This window comes from Lichenostomus cassidix, chromosome Z (genome assembly GCF_008360975.1).
Source record: "Lichenostomus cassidix isolate B80296 chromosome Z, HeHo_3.0, whole genome shotgun sequence".
Classification (NCBI taxonomy): Eukaryota; Metazoa; Chordata; class Aves; order Passeriformes; family Meliphagidae; genus Lichenostomus; species Lichenostomus cassidix.
The window spans coordinates 73,010,585-73,029,122 of NC_139511.1; the positions used below are offsets into that span (position 1 = coordinate 73,010,585).

The 18,538-nt window shown below is 42.0% G+C and overlaps 1 long non-coding RNA gene across 1 annotated transcript; it reads left to right on the forward strand.

Annotated features, from left to right (window-relative positions):
- Positions 1-4,980: 4,980 nt before the first annotated feature.
- LOC146425221 (uncharacterized) lies at positions 4,981-10,306 on the forward strand. Its single transcript, XR_014846792.1, has 3 exons — positions 4,981-5,385; positions 6,627-6,713; positions 9,511-10,306. It is a non-coding gene; the product is annotated as an uncharacterized LOC146425221 (long non-coding RNA).
- The last annotated feature ends 8,232 nt before the right edge of the window (positions 10,307-18,538 follow it).

The following is an 18,538-nucleotide window of genomic DNA, read 5'->3' on the forward strand; positions in this document are numbered from 1 at the left end:
GCCCCTTTTGGGCCTAGAAGTGTACAAAACCATGAAGTAAGTAGTGAGAAATAAAGGAAATCTTAAATTAATTCCATCTGAACAATCCAAGGACCAAGCAGAAAAGGGTATCTCACACTAGATACACTAAAGTGTTAAGAAATAATACAACAAAAAAATATCAAATAGCAAACAAAAATAGCCAGGGGAGGGGGAGGTGTTATAGGACAGGACTGAGGATCTGCCCCGTCCCTCCATTTATCCCAGCTGGTTTCACAACTCCCTCTGTGGAGGAGGGACCTGTGAAGGAATTCAAGGATGCTCACTGACCACACTGCTCCGCAAGGAGGGGATTCCTACAACTGCTCTGGGACAATTCTCCCCCTTTCCCCAAAAACAGCTCAGCAGGATGCCATTTCTTGGCCACCCTGAGAGGCTCTGAGTGTCCCTTCCTGTCCTGAGCAATGGATGAGCTAAGCCAAATAAAACCTGCTGAATCCACCTGTAAAAAAATATGATCTGCACAGGAGGAGGCGACAAAATACCTCAGCCAAGATATTAGGTTGGAAACAGGGGATATTTAGGGTTTTTCAAAACCCAAACCATGCTATGATTCTATGATTCTGTGAATGTATTTTAAACTGCAAATCCTAGGGAAAATGGCTGTAAAGCTAGCAGAGCTAACACATTTTACAGCCATGGATGACATGAACCTGTAGGTTTTTAACCAGAATTTATTCCCAAACTTCTTCTATTTTCATTTTGACCTCTCCATCCATCTTTTCCTTTTCCCTTTAAATATATATCACTTTAATAGTCTAGGCTTGGTAGAAGTTTCCCCTTGCTCAAACATTTTGGTACTCTTACATAACACCTCCTCTTCGCTCCTGGAAAAAATTATGTCTAAAATCACTGCATTCCTCTCTCTCTTTTTTTTTTTTTCCTGGTTTGCCTTTTCCAGGGGTACTGAGGCAGCCCCTCTGTGCCCTCCCAGGGCTGCACATCGTGAGGATGTTGTGGTGGTTTGCACTGAGCTGACATTGTCTGCCTGTGAGCAAACAGCAGCAGACACGGCTGCCCCTCTAACAAACTCCTGCAAACTGATCTATTATCAACGGCAGGGGCCTGCTGTATCGCTGCCGGGCACAGTAATTAATTTCCATGCATATCATTGCCAGGATCGCTTACTGATCCAGGGAGCAAGATCAGAGATGTCACACCATAAATTGAGTCAGAGCCTTCACCTCTGTGTTCAGCGTGCAATTTTACACGCGCTTGACAAAGTAACAAACAGGGGGTAAAAAAGGCAGCAGTTCCCCAGGGTGATGGACGGGGGGAATTGGCCCAATAAATTGTTCCCTGTAAAAAGCAATGTTTTCCTCATTAAAAGGCAGTGAATTCTCTATTGCTTTTCATTAGTTGTGGCCTTGCTAGACGTGAGGTTTAATTGGCAGTGTGTTTACAGGACGCCGGCCCCAGAGGTGAAGGAGACAAAGAGGCTGAAAAGAGATTCTTATTTATTAAGGAGAGGTGACAGGCAGCTGCTTAATAAGTTTTTGTGTGGGTCCTGGAAGAAGTTGCACCATGAAGAACGGCTGTGCAGGTGTAACCCCTTCTGTGCCATTGCTGTGTCCTTTTCAACCATCAGAATCTGAATTCTAGATACTGCCCCTTCTTGCGAGGAAAATAAATTAAATAATATATTTTAACAAATAATAAAATAGTAACATAATGATAAAAATAAGCTTGCATTAGTTTCAAATGCCCCTAGTTGAATGCTCTGCTCTCAGGTTCCTTTGAAATACTGAAGCATCATCCTCCTGCTCAGCGTTTGTGAGAGCATGTGTTGAGATTACCACACTGCTTTTTTATTTACAGGAGAGTACAGGGGCAGGGTCAGTCCCTTCACACCCCAGCAAAGTGTGAAAAACCCATGGAACAGAAAAATACCCTTTGCAGAAGGACAAACCTTCTGTGCCTATACCTCTGTGGGCAGCAGGGTCTGCAGAAAGACCCTCAGCACAAACCCAGCAATACTGAAAAAAAAAAAAATCACACATAGGAAAACAAGGATTAAAGTAGCTCAAATAAAAAATGTAAAAAACAAGGTGCTCTGTAACAACAGAAGGGAGGCTCTCACCAATGATGTCCAGATGTAGCTATAGAACAGAGCTGAATGGAAACAAAAAAGGCTATGGCTTGGCAACCAACGTCATCTATGGCACTTCACCCAACAGAAATATGCACTCATTATTGAAAGTTGCATATGTAGTGAAACAAACCCATATTTTGGCAAATTCAGACTGTCTGTCTATCTTCAAAAATACAATACTGGAATTTTGTAGTGATTAAACATGCAACATAAAAAATGGTGAAATAGAAAAAACATAGAAAATAAAATATAATTTTAAAATGCCACAAGTTCTTGAAAAAATAGGTCAGAGCACCTGTCTGCCTGAAGGAGCTTGAGTGCAACAGTTCATCCCAGTTTAGCAATCAGAGAAACCCTCACTTTTACATAAAATGTGTTTTGAAGCCTAGGACCTGTTATCCAAGATGTTTTTGTTTTGCCTCCTAACAACCATGTCATACAATCACAGAATCATTAAGGTCAGAAAAGTCACCTAAGTCCATCCAGTCTAGCCATTTCCCCAGCACTGCCAAGGCCACCACTAACCCATGTCCCCAAGTCCCACATCCATATGGCTTTTGAATTTCTCCAGGGATGGGGACTCCACCACTGCTCTGGGCAGCTGTGCCAGGGCTGGACAACCCTTTCCATGAAGGAATTTTCCCCAATATCCATCCTGCCCCTCCCCTGGCCCAGCCTGAGGCTGTTCCCTCTCCTCCTGTCCCTGTTCCCTGGAGCACAGCCTGACCCCCTGGCTGTCCCCTCCTGGCAGCAGTTGTGCAGAGCCACAAGGTCCCCCTGAGCCTCCTTTGCTCCAGGCTGAGCTCCTTTCCCAGCTCCCTCAGCTGCAAACTGTAGAGTCAAAATAAGAGCTCCAAACAATATTGCAAATCAATGCTCCAACACTTATCCCCATTTCATATTTTTTCTCTAATCAACATATTTAAGAGCAATACGGCCATCCTGGCACTCCACAGCTTGTTGTGATTACAAGAAATACTGGCGGAATGGGAGCTTTAAAATTAAGTAGCATGGAGTGTCCAGTAATTAATTTGATTTTTACATCCATCCTTTATTTAATGCAACTTTAAAACTACGTTAGAAGCTGGAAATGAGCAGTGTAGCATGAAAATGAACTGGCTAGGTTCCAAGTGAGGCAGGGATTAGCATAATGTTAAATGTTGAGGATTGTCCTCATCACTGAGCTTGGGAGGGGGTGGATACAATGGAGGAAGAGATCTTCCTTATGCCTATCATGATGTAACAGGAGACCAAAGCATTGAAAAACAGCATCTCCAATACTGGCAGAAGAAAAGGTGGAGAACGAAGTGATTACTAGGGTTTTACCAGAGCTTGGGAGGAGACTCAAGTCTGGATGGGAAGGCTGGAGCAACAAGTTTGGGTTCTGCTTTGGGGAACACCACACCTGCACTTTGCTCTTTATGACTGTGTCATGTTTGTGCCTCCATGAGTTGCTGGAATGGTACTGCTCCCCAGGGTCAGACTGTTCAATCTATACTTGAGGGAGACTCCTGTAGAGGCTGCAATAAATTATTTCCTCCTCTAATCCCCATATTCACGGTCTTTCACATCTCTCCATTTGCTTCATTATGGTGAGCTGCCCCAATAGCAACATCACTCCTGTGATTACCATCGCCTTGCAGTGGTTTGGATTTATATGCCAATCCCCACCTTGTCACCCAGACCAGGGCACTGAGTGCCACATCCAGTCATTCCCTGAGCACCTCCAGGGATGGGGACTCCACCGCCTCCCTGGGCAGTCCCTTCCCATGTGTAATCATATTTTCTGTGAAGAAATTCCTCCTGATGTCCAGCCTGAACCTCCCCTAGCACAGTTTGAGGCTATGTCCTCTCATCCAAATATTAATATATGTATAAATAATAATATAATATGTACTGTAATATTATATAATATATAAATAATATATAATATTAATAATATAAATAATCTCAACAAATATTTCTGCAAGAAAAACAAAAGTTACAGCAATAATATAGCATTCTGGAAATTTCTCCTAGAGTTCGAGTTGGTTCTTTAAGGGCGCTATAGGTTATCAGTTCCCAGTTATCCGGTGCCTTGTGTGTCCATTTTTTGGGGTATCATCTTCTCCATTTCTTACCAGATGTGAATGCCTTTGGGGTAGGATTTGGGCTGGTCATTGCTGCTGCTGTTTGCTCATAAAGTACCTGTTCCAAGGAACTTGGTTTCTGCCAGTTTTAGAGTCAAGGAGTTGCTCTTGCACACTGTCTGCTGTAATGGTTCATGCATAACCTCAGTTTCAGGCTCTGTCTCTGTGCCTTGGGGTTATTCAGGCACAGCAGACAGCCCCAGCCCAGTGATGGGCTATTCTCTACTTGCCTGGGCTCTCTGGCACTGGGGACAGTGCCTGTCCACCCCTGATTCCCTGACACAGCCAAACCCATGGCTAAAGGGTGAATGACCACCTTGTTAAACCTCGAGGTCAAGCACAGCCCTGCAGTTACCTCCCCTCGCTCTTGTCCCACCTGCCTTCACTAACATTTCCTCTTCACTTCTCGATCACAGCAAACTCCTGGCCTTAAATTTCAGACTTTCAGCTACCTTTGCTGTTTTAAACCCCAGCAGCATAGCACAATCATATTTAATGTCACAAGGTTTTGTGAAGACATTGCTGTGTCTTACTCGGGGATCATGACCAGCCTGATCCAGTGGAAGGTGTCCCTCCCCATGGCAGGGGATTGGAATGAGATGAGTTTTAAGATCACTTCCAATCCAAACCATTTTGGGATTCTGTGTGTGGCTTTGCAAAGAGACTTTATCAGGTCCCAAAACAGCAAGAGATGAGCAGTGGATGGGAAGGCCGCAAACAGGGCCTAACCACATGCAGGCCAGGTGTGTGCTGGTGAGCCCTCAAAACCACACAAAACCCCATAATTACACTCCCACTGCCAACCCTGCTCCTGCTGAAGCCAACAGCAGCTATTATCTAAGCTGTTTGGGTTTCCTATTCTGTGAGAATGAAACCTTAAAGTACAGTGCACATAAACCAGGCCTTGTGGCCCATTACTGCAACACGCCCAATCCTTATGCAGGCTTTTTTCGCAGTTCCTACACACACTGAACCCCCATTAATGTTAATGTAAGTGGCTGTTGCACTCCAAAAGCAGCAGCAAAGGACCCTGAGGAGCAGAAACCCTTTTAGCAGTGCTGCTTTCTTTACAGAACATGTCCTGGCTTAAGGTTGTCAAAATCTCCTCGGGTCTTGTGAATTGCGGTGAGTGGGTTTTGGAGCCAAGAGGAAAAGCATCTGTTGTCAGATGGGAAATGCTTGCTTTGTTGCACTGGCTTAAATTCTGATGCAGTAGGTAGCTAGTGGGGTGCAATCCAAGTACATGGAATCTGCTGGTCTTTGAGCAGATTATTTCTTCTGGACAACTGGGTAGACTCCTGATGGACACCTTGTGGATCTTATTTTCTGGACACCTGGAGGCCTACTTTAAAAAGAGAGAGTTTTATGAGCTTCTTGAATAATTAAAGTGTTTTATCCTGATGTTTTCCCCAGATGTCCCTGATGGAATTCTGAGGACCTTTATGCTGGACACCTGGATGGAACCCCTGCCGGACAGCTTACAGATCATTCATGTGGATGCCTCGAGACCTACTTAAAAAAGAGCTTCTTGAATAACTACAGTGTTTTCCCCGAGCAGCAGGACAGTTTCTTATATGTGATACATAAGATATAGATATATATATATATATATGATATATATGCCAATACGTAGGAACCACATACATGAGGGCAGAAGTTCCAGCACAAAAAATGCTTCTCTAAGTTATTTCTTCCAACACAAGGGCTAGTTATTTCTGCTTTACTCTTGCCCACTGACCAGTGATTTTTTCTCTGGTGATCCATTCTCCAGATCTCTCACTGATCTCAGGTTTGACCTAGTGGAGTGATAGAGGAGGACAGGATGGCTCCTGGACCTGAAAGTGAGCCCCTTTTTTGGCACTCTGCAAAAATCTGACCCCAGAAAGACCTTTGCAACAGCTTTCCAGTAAAACCTGTGTCCACAGCACAAGCAGGCATCACCTTGCAAAACATCCCATGGCTTCACCCAACCTGATTGAAGGAAAGCAAAGCACACCACTGCTACAGAGAGCTGCCCCTTTTATTCCTGTTCATCCATGGTTTTTTTTGTTTGTTTGAATTTTTGGTTTTGGTTTTGTTTCTTTTTTTTTTAACTGAGAGAAATCCCAGGGAGGTTTTAGCTGGTGTTTTTGTTTGTTTGTTTGAGGGGGGGGGGGGGGTGGTGTTTGTTTAGGGTTTGAGTTTTTTTGCTTTTTCCTCTGCATGCACCCATTAACATTTAAAGATTCTTTTTTTTAACGAAAGTTTCAGCACAAGGAGCACCAGGATGGCTCTACACTGCCACCAGTAATGAAAGTTAGGCTTGCCAGCCGTGAAGGCAGTTTAACCCCTTGGTTACACCTTGCCTTTTAATTCCCTTTGAATAGGCCTGATACAGCTTTGATGGAAAACGCACCCAGTGCATGGTTCAGGAGGCTACAGAATTGAGAGCTATTAAATACTAAAAAGACAAGGTGAGAAACAATTTGCAAAATCTCCTCTTTTTATAGACTGCAGCTATTGAGAAAAATTGAGTAAATTCCCCAGCTACCAAGACTGCAGTCTGTTTCAAGATTCCATCAATTTTTTACGGTACAATCAATATTTATGAATCCCCAAAGAAATATTGCAAAGAGAAACATGGTAAAACATTTTCCATGCAGTTGCAAAGATGTAACGTGGGGACCTAAATAACTTTTAAAATAATCTCAATGACAATCAAAGTGCCTTACATAGCCAATATGGTTTAATGTCAGTGTTTATATTAGCTCTCTTCTAAAGAATAGATGGAAAAAGGGAAAAAAGGTAAAGAAAATGTTTGCAGTTTAATCTCTCCTAAAGAAGACACTTTACTATAATAAGTATTCTGTAATTTGGTGCTTAAAAATTCAAAGGAAGTGTCATATTGAAAGTTCTTTGATTTTTTTTATGCATTAAAAATATTCACCATCATGCAAGCAATGGATTTTTCAGTCAGCTGGAAAAGGAAAAAAGATTTCTATAAAAACTAGGCAAACAAATCCACATTCTTTTAATGGCTACTTTAGGTTTAATATCTAAACTTATTTAAATAACTCTGAACCCTCCTGCTGAGAAATATTGAAAGTAATAGATTCCTTTGTGTGTAATCTCCATTTACATGTAGAGTTTAATTTCCCTCTGGGCAGAACCTGTGTAAAACTTGCCTTGAAATGTCCCTCTGTAAAAGCACAATGTTTAGGGGGATGCCTTTTATTTTATTTAAAATTTATTTTGCACTTTAAAAAAAGCAAGGAGCCAACTCATCTCGGAGCTGCCGAAGTGGTGACTATGGCATGAAGTTAAAAATTATTGATCACAGTATTTGATCACAACCTACACCCCAGATGCTCCAAAATACACCCAAAATCAAGATCAGCCCTGCTGTGCTTGTCACATCCATAACAGGTCTCTCCAGTGATGTTGGTCCCTCCTGAAGAAACAGTTTTATTTTGAATTTTCTGCAAGGAATTTAGATGGAGTTTGATTTTCGGGTGAAGCAGTTCTAAATTTTAAGCTTGTCCTAAGTCTGGATATCCTTTGGCTCCTTCCTCTTCTCAGTGCTGTCCCAGCTGACATCATACAAGTTTTAGCTAAAAAATAATCAATTGTGCACATTTTTATTTGGTTTCTATCATCTCTTCTTTTTCTCTTTCTTTTTCTTCATTTTTTTTCTGACTCAGAAGAGACAATATGAGGAGAGATTCCTCTTAATGAGCCAGTAACTTAAAGCATTTAATTACCTAAGCCAAAGCCTTAGATTTGATGCCAATATTTTATTTTTAAACATTGGCAAGGGCTAAAGTAAGGAAATCTGATGAATTTGCAAAAAAGCTTTCAGTGAGGTTTATTTCCCCAAATTAATCAGGCAAGTTGCAATCCCAGCTATTTATAAGTCTAGTTAAGTGTTGCTCCCTTGTGAGGTGCCTTTTCTTTTTTTCTTCCCTTCCACACTTACTGAGGTGTCTCAGTTATTCAGCCTCTTACCTAGATACCTCATCCCGGGAATCTCAGTGGGAAGATCTGATATCTGATCTGTTTCTATATTTAATAGCATATTTTATCACAGGGGAATATTTTATTCGATTATCTCCCCTGGAACTACTTTTTTACATTGAGCTACATTCAAAATAGCAACATTTTAAAACGTGGTTTTTGCTGGAAAATATAAGAAAAAAAAAAAGTGTTTTTCCTTGAGGAGGATTACGCAGGATCTGTCAGGGAAAAAAAAGAGCTTGTCCTCAGAAAACTTTGGAACATTATTTAATTAAAAAGAAAGATTCCTCTGAAATTAAGATAGCTGAGGATGATCATGGGAAACATCCACAGTAAGGTGACCTATGGACACTGCATTATGATGGAGATGGGGATGCATCTTCACCCTCTTCTTATGAGCACCATGAAGAGTTAAAAACTCAAATGTTCTTCAACCCCACACAGATCTCCAGTTTATAAAATACATATTTTTTAAACATCGACCCGGCTGGGACAAAAAAAAAAACAACAAACAAACCCAACAATCCAACAATAAAGCCGCAGACTCTTTTTATGATAGAATCCCCCCACTTCACCCAGGCAGCCAGGGACAACTTGGCCAATGTTTAATGAGTTTACAATGTTACATATCTCTTTATCTTTTAATCCATTTAATCATCAAAATTTCCAGCAACAACAACTAAAAAAAAAAAAAAAAAAAAGAAGATGGAACAACAACAAAAAAACAATGCCCCCAATTTGTGTTTTGTTTGACTGCGAGTAATATTCATGTCTGCATGAGGATGGCATGTAATTAACATGTCATAATCAAAATGACTAAGTTTGACACATTATAATCACTGCATGGAGATTATAGCATAGCCACAGGCGATCTGCACAGCCTATCTTAATATCATTTGCATAATGAAAGCATGGTGGCAGTAATAGCTTTTTTCTCTTGTTATCATAATTTCACCCAGGGCTGCAAAGGGCTTTGGTACTGTCAGATGTTGCCTGTTAAAAGTCATTGCGTGTTGAAGACTCCAGTCCAAGTGACCTAGGTATTTCCATGTGAGCAATCTTTGAGTGGCTGCATGGAAATGCACTGAAATGTGTCCTTTTTGCCCTGATTTCCCAGAAAATGTGTGTGCACTTCTATTTTGGGGTCCTGATGGAGGACCTGTTCATATCTGGGAGGCTCCTGTAGAACTGAGATGTATTTTCTGGGCATCCCCCAAATTTCCTATGCATTGGGAACAACAGGACATGCTGACACAGCACTTTTCCTGAAACATCCTTGGAGATGGATGGTGATGCTCCAGCCTGGCCACAGCAGCTCCACAGAGGATGCCAGCAGTGCTGCTCCATTCTTACCTGCCTGGCTAAGAAGGACAATGTCCGAGCAGCTCTCCAAAGCAATGCCAGGTTTGGCTATCACAAACCCTGAACAGAGAACACATTCACCAGCGACCTTGACAGTGAACCAGTGGCCACTGCTTCTATCTCCTCAGATGGTTCCTCTGCAGTGATAAAAGATCAGCCCTGCGAAGAAATGTCTGCAAGACCAGGGGGAAAAAAATAAAGGAAGGCTGAGAATTCAGCCCAGGTCTCACAGAGCTGCTCAGGTTGATGTCCCATGGCCCCACAGTGAAAGCAGGGCCACGTGAGGGGCTGGTGAGGGGCAACCAGCTGTCTCTTGGCATGCAAAATGGATGGACATCCCAGAGCTGAGGGATGTTCTTTAGATTGCTGTGCCACCTTTGACTCAAGAAGCCCTCAGACCTGGGACCTCAAAGGGTCCCATCACGGGAAGGATCCCATCACCGCCCAAACTCTGTTTGTCCACCAGAATAATGGAATGGTTTGGGTTGGAAGGAAACTTTAAAGGTCATTTCGTTCCAACCCTCATGCAATTCCACTAGAGCAGGTTGCTCAGAGACCCATCCACCTGGTCTTGAGTGTTTCCAGTGATGGGGCATCCGCCACCCCTCAGAGGAACTGCACCCAGCTGATGGCCACAATGTCCCTTCTGCCTGGCCAAATCAAGCTCCCAGTACCCAACAGAGGGGAGACTTTGAGCTGAACCTTAGTCTGGATATGAACCTTGTGCTTCCAGTTTTACCTTTGTTCTGAGTAACACTTGTAGAGTTTGGTGTTTTACCAGGAGTTCACCTGTACCAGTAATTCGGTATTTTGTTCACAGTATCAGCCTCTTCCATCATTTCCATATTGTTCCAGCCACTATACAGTCCAATCACATGAACACACAATAATCCTCCTGCAGACATTACAGCCTTAGGAATTACAAATTTATCTTACGGCAAAGAGCGTTGCAGTAGCTTGTGTAACATAAACTGATATAGTCCTCCCAGACACACTCAAAAAAATTCCTGCAGAATTTGGAGAAGACTGGAGCAAATGAACGAAGTGATGTATGCAGTCCGCCAGCACCTGAGTAAAGCAGTGCCTCATATACAGAATTCCTGGAATTATTTTTGTATGTTGTGCTCAAATGATTATGTTAAGTTAGGTTTTGGTAATAGACTCAAGTTGCTTGCTTTTTGCCTATCAGAGATATTATGTTGGCTCTTTTTGTTTAAGTGGAATCTTTATCATATCCACATACAAAGAGTAAATGTGCTTTGTGAGGTGATTTTTAAAATCCAATGGTATCAGTTAAAAGATCAGCAGTTTTCCCTTATCTGAAATTACCCAAGCAGACACACAGGTCTGTACATACCAAACCCATTTGTCCTTTAAAATGGCAGCTTTGCATTTTCACCTGGGTAAAAAGACAGGAGATGCAACTTTGCCTAAATACTAATGTCCTAAAAAGACCTGATCATTTCTATCTAGACACTGGGGTATTTTTTCCAAATAAAGCCACTTTTGAATGACAGAAATAGAAATTCTCGCATTTGTCAGTAACACCTAACACAGAAGAATGCTAAATTGTTTTTACCATACTGGTGATTTCTATGCTATTTACAGCATATTTCTGTCCTACAGATATATGGGACCTTTACAAATAGATTACAAAATATTTATCTTCTCCCATAAAGGGGCCCAGAAGCCATTTGCAGCCTAATCTGAGAAACCTGGGATAGTGGAAGGTGTCCCTGCCCATGGCACGGTGTTTGGACTGCCACAAGCTTTAAGATCCTTTCAACCCAAACCATTCTGTGATTCTGCGATTCTAACTCAAAATCTTCTGTCTCACTGACTGTGTCCCATTAGATATAAATCAGACAAAAGAACCTAGACATCCTGACTGAATTGCACACAACTCCAAAGACTTGAATTGCACTGAACTCCAAAGCCTTGACTTACATGAGGGAATTCATGCTTCAGAAAACTGGTATTTTAAACCAAAAAAGTCTTGAGATGAAAGGCAGCTGGGTCAAACTCAGAGGTTGGATCTGCATGGGGCAGGATGCACCCTGGGTCACACACTGCCCTTGCCAGCCAGGCATCATTTATAGAAAGTGTTGGTAAACATTTTCCACCCTGCCATTGGGATCATCCCAGCCCTCTGATGTAGGCACTGTGCTCTTTTCCTGTGTGTTTTCCCATTCCTGCATCCCACTCCCAGCAGTAGCTACCAGAGACCAGCGCCTCATAAAGCACCAAGGTTCCACCAAGGAGGGTGTCTGGGCTCTGAAATCCCCTCCTGAGGCTGGAACACAGGGAATGAGGGTCCTGCCACCAGCGTGGTGTGTTCCCTCCTGGGGCAGATCACTGCCACGGCTCCTTACGCTTCCATCCTTAAGTCGGACTAAAGTCAAAACCCATCTCGCTGTCATAATTCCAGTAGTTCATGTGTCTTCTAATCACATGTTTTATGGTTAGTAAAAATGCCCCATGGGAGCTGATTAAAGGTTTATGAGAACCAAGAAAATCTGATAGGATTTGGTTTGAATCCGACCAGTTTTTTAAGTTTCCTATCCATAAGCTTTTAAGTACTTACAAGCCATTATTTCTGTCTTTGATGCAATAGGGTTGTTATTTTTCCTTTTTATTTCTTTTTTTTCTTTTTTTTTTCATTTTTAGTCAGGGGGAGGGGGGAAAAAAAGCAACATAAATCTCAGAGCAGAGATTTTTAAAAATGATTATCAGATTTGGGTAAGATTTATCTTCCTCTTTAAAAAAAGCTTTTCACAATCACAATATAAATGCATTAGCACAAAAGCAGTCTAAACTCGCATTCAGAAAGATGCAGCACTCTGACATGGGGCTTCTTTAGTGGAAAGTACCTGGTATATGAAAGCAGCTTAACTCTTTGCCTCCTGGGTTTCACCCAGACCTTGCCTTGGTTTACTGAGAGCATTTCAAGCCCATAAAGTTGCCTCAGTGGGGCCTTTGCCTGGCGGTGCCAAGGGTTTGCAGTGCAGCAAATCCTGGTGCAAATGAAGTTTAGGATGTCTCCCAAACCAAAGTATCCAAACCAGTTTCTTATTTCCACTAATAAGGAACAAGGCTTTCCTTGGCTTTTGATGGGAAACAAGGAAATATCTTAATTTCATCCTGGTTAGTAAACCAGCTTCCCATCAAAGACAGTCAACAATTGTTAATTTGAAGATACTGGCCCTCCACCAAGCCCATCTCAGGTGCTGTGGCCTCAGAAGCTGCTCTGATGCAGTTGATTTAGCTGCATTTTACTACACCCATGTGCTAAATAACTGGGTCAAAACACATGGCTTCCACAGTCATAGAGGAAGCATTTTCATGCTCTTTTTTCTTTCTTTTCTCTTTCCCTCTCTCTGTAGACTTTCTTATAGTCTTGCTCTATGTGGTGAATTACTTGTTTTCCTGTGCAGTCTTGGGTTCTCCCCTTCTCACAGCAATTAAATACACTGGGTTCCCTTCCAACTAAAATTATTGTGTAATTTTAAGGCAGTGTAAAGAAGACAGACTGAATAAGGCAGGAGGTGCTGAATTGATTATCTGGTAGGGTGACAGTGGTAACATGGGGGTCAGGAAGCCTTGGTTCTGCATCTAACCTCTTCTCTGAGAAGTTTGGGGTGAGTGTCACTGTGTTTCACCTCATTTTTACACTTACAGAGGAAAGGGAAAGTGTGCTCAATTAGGAATACTGGTGAATAAAGAGATTACAGCGGCTGAAGTGACAGAATGTGAGTCCACTCATATTATACCTATATTTTGTGTTTTGACATGTGATAAGTCAAGAGGCTTTCTGACCACCTCTGCTCTCACTAACCTCCATTGCAATTGAGAGCACAGTGCTGGTCAGCATTGCAAGAAACCACAAAAAAAAAAAAAAAAAAACAACAACAAAAATATCCACTGAAAAGTGTTTTGACAAAAAGTAGATAGACCCAGGAGCAGTATCCATGGCCAAGAATGTGAAGAAGAGACAAAAATCTGCATAAATATTCAAAATCTTTTCTCAGGGTCTGCAGCACTCTCTCTCTACCCAGAGCTCTTAATTGGGTGTCAGTTATTAACAGCTGGACTTGTAGCAGGCATTGAGCAGATCCTCATGAAGAACAGCTATCCCCGGTCCCATAAATCCTGTTTTCCCCCCACAAAATCTATACTCCCATCCTGACAATCCTGCAGAACAGTCTGCAAACCTCCACCTGCGCAGTAGGAGGGACATGGTGCTGCCTGTTTGTTCTCCTTCCCCCTCCATCAGTGTTGGAGGGAAGGTTTAAAATGTATAGCAAGGAACAGAGAGGAAAAATATTTCTTCACTTGACAGGCACACACTTGCCAGATCTCCCCTCTCCACCCCAAACAAAAAAACCAAAAAAAAACCCCACCAAAAAAACCCCAAAAACAAACAAAGAAATACCAAACCAACCAAACAAAAAAACCCCAACAAAACCAAAAACCAAAGAAACCAAAAATCACTTACAAAGTGCTTAAGGAAAAACATAGAGGATGGCCTCTCAGGTGGACCTGGACGCACAATTTTCTGCAGAACACAGGTTTACCATCCCTTGGTGTTTAGCACTGGCTCCTGCTGGTGTGCACAGGCATTTTGGGAGAGGCTGGATTCAATCTGCATCACTCCCAGTGTCAAAGATGCAGAAATATTTAAGCTGATGCACACTCTATCCTGGCATTCAACAGAGAGTGATGCCAACTTCTGGAAAATAGAAGAGCCCCAGGGCAGGCTAGTAACAGTGCTACTTAAGAACGTAAGACAATTATTACCTCCAACTGTGAAGGAGTCTGAGTAATTAAAAAGGGTTCTTTATTTTGATTAAAAAAGATTCCTTTCAGTCTGTTTCAATCTTCAGTAAAAGCCCCAAACGATATTTTTAGATGCCAGAAAAGACACTCCACAATTGATGAAAGATGCATAGCAAACTCATTTGAAAGATACTCCTATTATCATCATCATCATATTGTCCAAAAACAATTAATTTCTCATTCTTTCACCCACATCACTTGCTGGAGAAAATGCAGGTCTAACCCAAAGCTTCCAAAACCTTCTTTGCATTAACAGAAATCCAAAATTAAGTTGGTTTAATTACTATAAATTTCCTTCCCAATAAAATCTCAAGAATTTCCAATCATGCTGATTTATTTGAGTAATTAGAAAGCCATTCACAGATGTCACACTGTTAGGTAGTGTGGATAATGTGGGTTTTGCTTAACTGGATCCTGAGACCACACCACTGTGAAGAATGACAACTAAAAAATTCCAATAAAAAGCAGGAGAATAAGGGAAGGAGAATGGCACAACCTCAGGCAGTGCAGGCACGGCCAGTGGCATCCCTGAAAACTCTTTTATGTCCCTTTGCTGCTCCAATATAACTTGCTCTGGTCCTTGCATTGTGCACCAGAAGGTCTTGAGGGGCTCTGAATTCTTATTTTTCAGAGAAGGAGAGTGATGATCCTAGAGATGATGCATCTAAACAAGGGTCACCCCTAAGGGTGGTTTCAAAGGTAAAAAGAGAATTGAAATGAGGCTTGCAAGGGGTTTGTGTGGGTTCTGCTGCTCCACAGGGGGAGGTGATGCACACACAGCAGGCTCATTATTTTGTGAACCTGTGGCACAAATGGGATCACAATTCCTTCCAAAGTTATTTTGCAAAGCAGGTGATCTGCACATGTGTCAAGGTGGAAATCACCCCATCCACCTTCAGATGTCGATGGCTGGGCTGCTGAAAGGTGGGCTGATCACTCTGCCCATCTGGTGGGGAAAAACAAATTCATAAGGGTAACTCCCCTGACCTCATATGGGTCCTTGCTCTACCTGTGGAAAGGCTGAAGGATCAGAGTGAGTCAAGAAGAGACTCTTAACTTGGTTTTCTTCCTTCTTATTCATGGCAAAGCAAACACTCTGCTCAACCATGTTCTCTGGCAGATGTATTCTTCCTCAGGAGAAAAAAGTCCCTGACTGCTCTTGGCTGTCATTTGTAAGAGTTCTGAGAGTTTCAGGAATTAAAAAATTATGGATAGTTACACAGATTTCAGGTTCTTCTTTCCTCCAAGTGAAAAGGAAGATTTAACACACTCTCCCACCAATGCAACAGACTTGATTCCATTAGAAAGGTAATTAGTGAATTAAAAGAAAGCAGGCTCACCAAGCTTGAGAGGAACGATTTAAGTCACAGTAAATATAAATAGCAGTTTATAAGTGAGGAAAAACATATTTTTAAAGACTGAGTTGTGAGCCGAATCTAACAGCTTATATCTGAGCCTTGACAGTGAATTTCCCCCTTCCCCAATCCTCTCTCCCCCCAAATGATCTTGGGTTTATGCATGCCAGTATTTGACTAATAACATAATATTTAAATACCACAGTAATCTTAGCGTCGTAATCCTGACACTCACAGGTTGTCTTAAATAAGGGTCAGCTGAAGAACATGGTGTTGTCCAACCCCCCGAGGCTGTCAGACATCCTCAGCCATAAGAAAATCATCTTTACTTTTGGCTTGAGCCTTTAATGGCTCTGAAAGCTGCTGCTTTTGTCTAAATACATACATTGTGCAGCAGTTTAGGAAATAGGTGAAAAGGCTTTAATGGAGAGATTAGAGCTAGACATTGTGAAGCTGCAACTAGGTCATAAGAGATTTCAGAGGTCAGGAAATTTTTTGCCGGGCTTAAGTGTTTTGTAATGTAGTTTAGTTTGCCCCTGGACCAGGGCATAATGGGGGCTTCAAACCTTGATTAGCATTGGTTAAAAATAACGAGCCTGGTACTCTGGGCTGAGAGTCACTTGACAAACTCCAGCATGCACCAGCAACTGCTCTGGTTCCTGCAATCATTTTAATGGGTTGGGGTCAGGTGGGGCAGAAGAGGCATCTCTTGCCAAAGGAAAGGTCACCAAAGTCAACGAATCAGAAAATCAGACAGTTAACAGAACCAGAAGCTTTTTGTCCCTCTTGTGTAGTCATAGTTTTCCTAGCCTTTGGTCAGATGGATTAGGAAACATCTCATTAAAAAATTATGTGCCAACCATTTAAATAAGGTATTCATGGGGAAAGGAGGGGTTTAAGTGCAGAACGAGCCTTCCATGTAAAATCAATGCTGTTAACTCCATTACTTTATCTTCCCTCCATGTCTAAGTAACCACCATTCCAATACCAGCCAGAGCATAAACAATGACCCCAACCAGGACCAGCAACAGCCATCAAAAGAAAGAATTCATCCTTCAGATGAAACATTCTGGAGGAATATTTTAAAAATAATATCTCAAAGATATTGACCTTTGTCCCCTCTGATGATCCTTAACCAATTTTCCTGTTTTCTACTCTCCCTGATTTGTATAATTCAGCACTCAAAGGGAAGCAACAGAGACACACCAATATGGGTGAACATGAAATCAATCAATGCTACTGAAGTCAACCAATAGCACAGATGCTGACAACCCTGTGCATTCCTACTCATATGTCCGAAACAACACCTTGGAGCAAATTTATTTGGGTGTATAGAGCATGTGGATCATCAATAACCCATGGTCACTGCCTGAGAAAAGTCATTCTGAAGTTTGAGGTGGAAACACAAGCTGTGTTCATAGACAGTAAAATTGGCACCTGTCAGAGTCTTCTTGATGTTCCAGGGTAGATGTCCCTGTGGAGATGTTTCTCAAAAAATTATCTTCAAAAAATCATGGGTTGGATTAAAAAGAGCTTGGAAACCAAAACTTGTGATGAGCCACAGTCACTCTGGAGGAAGACTCAGTGCTGAAAATGCAGCTTTTATGCACAAAGGAGAGACTGATCCTGGAGTATGGAGTACATCCCCGAGCCCTGAAACAAGTGACATGCAAGAATTGACCGAGATACAAAAAAATGCCATGGACAATTTGAAACTGGCAGAGAGCAAGAGCTCCATGCATTAGGCATATCCAGAGTGAGAGAGGAATTATTACCTTCCATCATGACACAAGAACTTACCCTTCCCACTAGGAAAGTACAAGATATGAGACAAAATCTGCAATTCTACCAGGAAACGTAGACAACCCACCTCTAGAAACAAAAAACCAGGAAAATCACAGCATGGCATTGGAAACCATTGATAGCTCTAAAATTAATTAACAATGCATCAAGTAATAGCAGTGTACCAGGGGATATGGTGGATTCACCACTGATAGATGTCTTCCAGCCAAAAATGTGGTTGCTTCCCAGTAAGATATACTTCAGGCAGACACAAGTTCTTGGCTCAATCAAGAAGGTCACCGGACTGAGATGCAGAGGAAGCCAGACTGGCTGATCCATCCTGCCCTTTATAAATCTCCAAAATCCTTCCACAGGGACTTGCCCTGGGATGCCAGAGATACAAAGACTGAGGCCAAAGTGTTGGGTCAGCCATGTACATCTCTGCCCATGACTTCTCTCCCTCCTCCCAGCAGGGCGAAAGGAATGGAAGCTGCAGCCATCCAGCTGAGGGCCAGTTTGGTTAAAAACACTGATAATGCACTTCCAGTTCTTTCTTCCAAAGATCATGCGGTTTCTCAATGTGTGAGGCCAAAAAAGATGTGTGGCCCAGTGCACTCTTGACAAAAGCATAGATTCACTAAAGCTTACAATTAATATTTAATACCAACAAGTCTTCTGTGATGCTGTGCGGATGTAAATAAGTGGAGAGAATGTGATATTTACCCCGCTATAAAACATTCATGAGAGCTAAGCTATTTACAAAAGCTAAATACGACACTGTATTTACTGTAGGTCATCTCCTAGGGTTAGAGATGAAAAGTTTTTGGTCTAATGGAAAGTAACATAATACACCATAATAACACAACCACTGTCTCGTCTGCAAAGAAATATCTCCTGGCTCCCTCTTTCTATTGCAATTACAGGTGGGTAAAGCCACTACAGGGGAAAAG